This window comes from Prionailurus bengalensis, chromosome A3 (assembly GCF_016509475.1).
Source record: "Prionailurus bengalensis isolate Pbe53 chromosome A3, Fcat_Pben_1.1_paternal_pri, whole genome shotgun sequence".
In the NCBI taxonomy this organism is placed as follows: Eukaryota; Metazoa; Chordata; class Mammalia; order Carnivora; family Felidae; genus Prionailurus; species Prionailurus bengalensis.
In genome coordinates this window covers 80,305,816-80,311,972 of record NC_057354.1, presented here as the reverse complement: position 1 = coordinate 80,311,972, position 6,157 = coordinate 80,305,816, and positions in this window count along the sequence as shown.

Genomic DNA, 6,157 nt, shown 5'->3' with positions numbered 1-6,157 from the left:
CTCTGCGTTTACCTTTTGGAAAATTATACTTTGACACTCTTAGCCCAGCGGTAATAGGCTTTCAAAATGACTGCTAAATATGAAAGAAAGGGAATAACAGGAGAAATTTAAGAAGCATAAAAAGAGTCTGGCTTCTGATTCTATCACAGTTAAGGTGTTACCTACTTCATGCCTTGCCCCCAGAAATTTTAAGACCTGGTGACCCTCCTGCATCTCCTCCCTAGCCCTACAACATCCACGAAGACAGTGCCATCTGACTAGCTGCCAAACTCTAGACCCTCTGACATCTCCAAATCTAGGCCATGAGAACACCAAAATCCACCACTCACATCTGGACCGTTTTGAGATTGGGGACTTGACTTTCCCCCAGAGGATGAGCAGCACTGGATATGACTGTGTCCTCCCTCCTCTGGAGCCCTTCTCCCATCCTGGTTGGATGGGCCTCTGACTCTTCCAGCACCCAATAGTACACTGCACACTTGCTATGCATGACTCAGGTGTGGGCTGGGAAGTCCTCAACCTCAGGGAGTCACACAGTCCTTTAACCTTTATATCCAAATAGCTCAAGCTGTGCCTTCCCGGGGTTTTCCTTCTGGTGGCCACTTCCTTTCAATTTCCTGCTCCCACTGAATGCCTGTGTCATGCACTGTGGCTGTTTCCTTCTCTTGGTCCCAGCCTTGGAACCCAGCTCCCTCTTGATTTCCCATAGCCATTACCTGCCTAAAGCAGCTACTCCCAAAGGCTTGGAGGTGGTTGGCTACTTCACAGCACTACGCAGCCATTTTCACATTTACTAAGAGAGCCCACGGGCCTTTCTGCCTTCTGAGTGTTTTGCTGGCTCTCCCTTCTGGGGTCTTACACTGTGCTATCTGGATGGTAAGTCCTTCTAAGTTCCCTTCCCTAAACCTCTACCTACCTCTCCCTTCTCTTCCTGACCCCTCAGGGCTATTTCTGGGGAAAGCATAGCCCCGAGCTTTGGGCCTGGATCTGAGTGAGTGTTCACTTTTTTTTTTTTTTAATTTTTATTGAGAGAGAGAGCTTATGTGCCCGTACATGTGCAAGCAGGAGAGGGGCAGAGAGAGAGAGAAGGAGAGAATCCCAAGCAGGCTCCACACTGTCTGCACAGACCCCACCTGGGGCTTGATCTCACAAACCATGAGATTATGACCTGAGCTGAGATCAAGGATTGGATGCTAAACTGACTAAGCCAGCCAGGCGCCCCATGAGTGTTCACCTTTAACACCAAGACCAGCTACGTATTCCCCTCAGATAAAATAAGATATTTTTCTAGAATGGGAAGGTGGTAGCAGTTGGTTCTTGTTTTAAATGGTAAAATTTTCTTCTCCCACCACATGGGAGAGAATAATATAAATATATAGCACAATGGAGAGAGGGAAGAGCGAATTTTTTCTGTCACATGGCTCTCAAGGAAATTGCTCCTAAATTTACAATATTTATATTCTCTTTCTCTCACAGAGCAAAAAAAAAGCTGGATTCAGAATTGCCCTTTAAGGAAGAACACAGTTTTCCTAAAGGCAGAGCAAATCTTTTGGGCCTAGATCATTGGCATCCTCCCCCAGGCACACAGTCAAAGGACTCTTTTCTGTATCACAGAATGATGGGGGCCTTGGGGTGGGCTCTCAGCAGCTATCAGATTGTTCACTATCGAAACAGCAGCGTGAAACCTGTTGAGACAGCAAAATACTCTTGCATTTGGTACCAACTCATAATCTCCATATGTTAGCCAGCAAAAAAAAAAAAAAAAAAAAAAAATCAAGGAACAGTTAAGTTCCATGTTGCAATTTCTAAAAATAAAAGTTCTTAATTTTGAGTTTCATCAAGCTTAGGTTTCGTTTTGCAGTATTACACATATGTTCTCTACTTCTTACATTGTCTCAACTTTCACATTGCTTTTAGGAAACTTCCTGTTGCATGGAGAAACTGGCCTAAGAAAGCTTGCTGTTAACCTTCCTGTTGACCTCCAATATGGGAAGATACCAGACTATTAGACTACTTGGGCTGCCAAAAGAGAATACCATTGACTGGGTGTTCTAAACAACAGAAATTTATTTCCCAATTATGGAGGCTGGGAAGTCCAAGATCAAGGTGCAGCAGGGTAGGTTTCATCCAGAGGCTCCTTCTCTTGCCTTGTAGGAAGCTGCCTTCCCACTGCGAGCTCTCTTCCTTCGGTGCACATAGGAAGAGAGATCTCTCCAGTGCTTTTTATGAGGGCACTTGTCCCACTATGAGGGCCCCATCCTAATGACTTCATCTAACCCTAAACACCTCCTGAAGACCCCAACTCCAAATACTATCACATTGCGGGTTAGGGCTTCAACCTATGAATTTGGGTGGTTGTGCAGGGGGAGGGGGCGGTGACGCCGTTTAGTCTATAGCAGGCTGTCAGCCTTCGGGGCAGTCTCTCCAGTTCCCAATCATGTGATGTGAAATGACAACCAAGACCACAGGTTGCATTTTATTTTTTTTTTAGGTTTATTTATTTATTTTTTTAATTTGAGAGAGAGAGGGGGAGAGAGTGCACAGGAGCTGGGAGGGGCAGAGAAAGAGGGAGAGAGAATCCCAAGCAGGCTTTACGCTGTCAGCGCACAGACCAATGTGGGGCTCAATTTTATGAATTGTGAGATCATGACCTAAGCCGAGATCAAGAGTCAGACATTTAACTGACTGAACCACCTGCATGCCCCCACAAGTTGCATTTTAAACTCTGCAAAGTTTACCTCCTATCTTCCGTGACTATAAATAGGAAAGCATATTTTAAATTATTATCCTAGTTTTTAAAGTTTTTTTACAACCCTCTTCAAATACTTCATTAGAATAGAAGGCAGTAGCATTCCTTTGAATTTCAAAAAGTTTCTGTCAAATGGTCTTCTAATAGAGAAAAAGAAATTCATGCTAGATACAGGAAGAAGACAACAGTAAGTTCCTCTCTGTGGTGATCTAAAAATATCACAGAAGGCTGCATGTTAAAATGCATTAAAAATGCACAATTACTTTCTTTTTATTCTTATATCTCCCTTTATGGACTGTGATTCATACATAAGAATGCTCTGTCACCAGAAAAGCATAAAAATCAAATTTCACCATGCCATATTGCTACTAGGAAAATATGCAGTGTTGAGACAATGGGTGATTCTTTCTCTTTTGGTCTTTTTTTTCCCCTTTCTTTCTTTTCCTGTGTTATTACAATGTTAATTGTACATTTTTTTCTATAACAATAGTAAGTAATGGTAGCTAACATTGATTGAATTCTTAGCATGTGCCCGCAACATGCCAAATGTTTACACTCCCTATCTCTTTTAACCCTCACAAAAGCCCCAGGAGGTAGATATTGTTATAATCTATGAAACCACACACAAAAAGTTAAATGTTAAGTATTTATAATTTCCTGCCTGCTCTTCACCTTTTAGAAAGGTAGAGTCCTTGGAGGATTTTTTATTTTCCTTGGTGGGTACTACTGAGGACAGGAAATGGAGACGCCAAGAGAGAAGGGGCTAAATTCAAATAAAGAGATGGAGATTCTGAGGGCCTGGAGGGAGCTGGGCTGAAGAGCTGGAAGGGGAGAGTAAAGAAAAAGAGAGGGTAGAGAGGAGGGATAGGAGGAGACTGGCAAGGGCTGGCAAGCTGCAAGAAGAGGCTAGAGAGAAAAAGAGGAACGTGCCATGGTTAATACAGAGGAGAATTGGGGGAAAGAGTGGGCTATTTGGAGAGGATATTTCAGTTCAGGTACATGAAGTATAACTTACTCTTTCATAGCTTCAAGAAAGCCTCAATACAGACTCTGCCATATTTCATCTAATCTAAGACACCACTGCCTGTAAGATACAATCAATGGCAAGGTACATCATTATTTTATGTGCCAGGAAAAAAGGGAGGAAGGAAGGAAGGGAGGGAGGGAGGCAGGGAGGGAGGGAGGAAGATAGGGAGGAAGGGAGGGAGGAAGGGAGGAAGAAATTACAAGTCCCCATCATTTGAAAACATGTCCCGATTTCAAAGAAACATAATGGATTATTCTGTAATCCTCTCTCAATCAGTTTTATGGGTTTTTTTTCCTTCTTTTTGTAATACAACACTATTTGGTGAGGCCATATCTGAGCTGCCCAGGAAGGCTTGGCTATATTTTAGTTACACACATTTTACAGATAAAATTGAATCTCGGAGAAGCTAAGTCACTCATCCCTGGGCTCACAGCTAATAAATGGAGAGCCAAGATTCCAACCCAAGTTAGCTTAATTCCCAAACCTGTGCTCTCTACTTTTTAATTAAGACACACCATCAATAGTTGGCCAGTATTTTATTAAATCTGTAGTTAGTAACAAAAATAACTTTGGAATTAAAAAATAACAGCTTTACATAACATCATTTACACATTGTTGTGCTTCAGAACTTCTTGCTCCATCTGGAGCAAATTGTGAAAAACCATGATTTGGGCTTTGTGGCTCAAGAATTCCTTTCTCTTCTTTTCAAATTATCTTGAATCAAATAAGGATAGGATGGCCAAACACCTGAATACTCATCAGGAGTGTCTAAAATCAAAGCAAATTCTGCACCTCTGCTAGGCAAACATTTTCTTTTGGAGACAACAAAAGAGAAGACCTTTTTGTGAGTCACAGAATTAGAGAAAGAAACATCAAGCTCTAGGACCAAGCTCTAAGGACAAGTTCTAGAACCAAGATCAAATATACAAAATGTAAATGGAGGAGCAGAACATGAACCTGGGACAAAGTGTTCAACCTCGCTAATAATTACAAAACTCCCAGACTCTCCAATTCCAAAACGGGTACCTGACAACATGGTTTTGCTACATTAACCAGCACTTTTAACAATCCGGACCTTTGCTCATCTGGCCCTCCATCCAAGAATGCCTCCTCCCCCTACTCCCACTTACCAAAATCCTTCAAGGGGGAGTCAAAAGCTTCCTTTTCCATAAATCCCTCTCAAATCCTCCAAGAGGATTAATGGCTCTTTCTGTATTCGCCTGTCATGATACTGATTTTCTTCCTCCTTGGTTTACAGGTTGTTGATGAAAGACCTCCTTAGTAGATTATCAGCTTCCTGAAGACAGGCATAATTTACTTGTTTGTTGGCTTGTTTTTAATGAAATCATGCTTATAAAGCTTGAGCACAGTGAATGACATGTAAAGGGGAGCTGACTGAAGTCCAGAGCAAGGACCAATGTAAGAGACCAGAATATGGGGGTGCCTGGGTAGCTCAGTCAGTTGAGCATTGACTCTTGATCTCAGCTCAAGTCAGGATCTCACAGTTTGTGGGACTGAGCCCTGCATTGGGCTCCATGCTGACAGCATGGAGGCTGCTTGTGGTTCTCTCTCTCCCCCTCTCTCTGCCTCTCCCCTGCTCATGTGCACACTCGCTTATGTCCTCTCTCTCTCTCTCTCTCTCTCTCTTTCAAAATAAATAAATAAGCATGAAAAAAATACCAGAATATGCCACCCCAAATATGTCTCTTTGGTTTAAGGTTTATTTTGAGCTCATGCTTTTTGAGAAACAGCAGACACAGAAGAAACTCTGAAAGCAGGGTAGAAGTTACCATTTTATAAGGGAAATTTACATTTATAAAGGAAATCTCCATTTGTAAGGGTGTACCAGAAAGAGAAGGAAGACTTTAGATCACAAGAGACTTACCAATAGAGAAGGCACTGACTTCAATGTATATTAATAAACCTTATCCCTATTGACTGTACTCTTCCTGGTCATTTTCCCATAACTTGCCTCCCCACACTTCGTTTTAGCTAACGATGGTATTTAAGCTCAAGTTCTAGCCACCTCTTTGAGTTACCTTTCCCTGAGTTTCTCCCATATATGTGAGATACACATGTTAATCAACTTTTTTGGTTTTTGGTTTTCTCTTATTCATTAGTCTTTTGTAATAGAGGCTCCAGCCAAGAACTTAGAAGGGTAGAAGGAAAGGGTTTTCTTCGCTGCCCTACACCACCTAGTTAATGGTTGAACCAGCTGGAGCTGAGAATGCAACCGCACTTTTCCATGGAACCCTGGCTCCCGCTGCTGCCCCTGTGGGCACTCCAGTAGCTATTCTTGATAGCGGTAACAACAACAACAACAACAACAAACAAATACATTAAAAACCAAAACACTTAGTTCATAAGGAATGAAAGAAAAC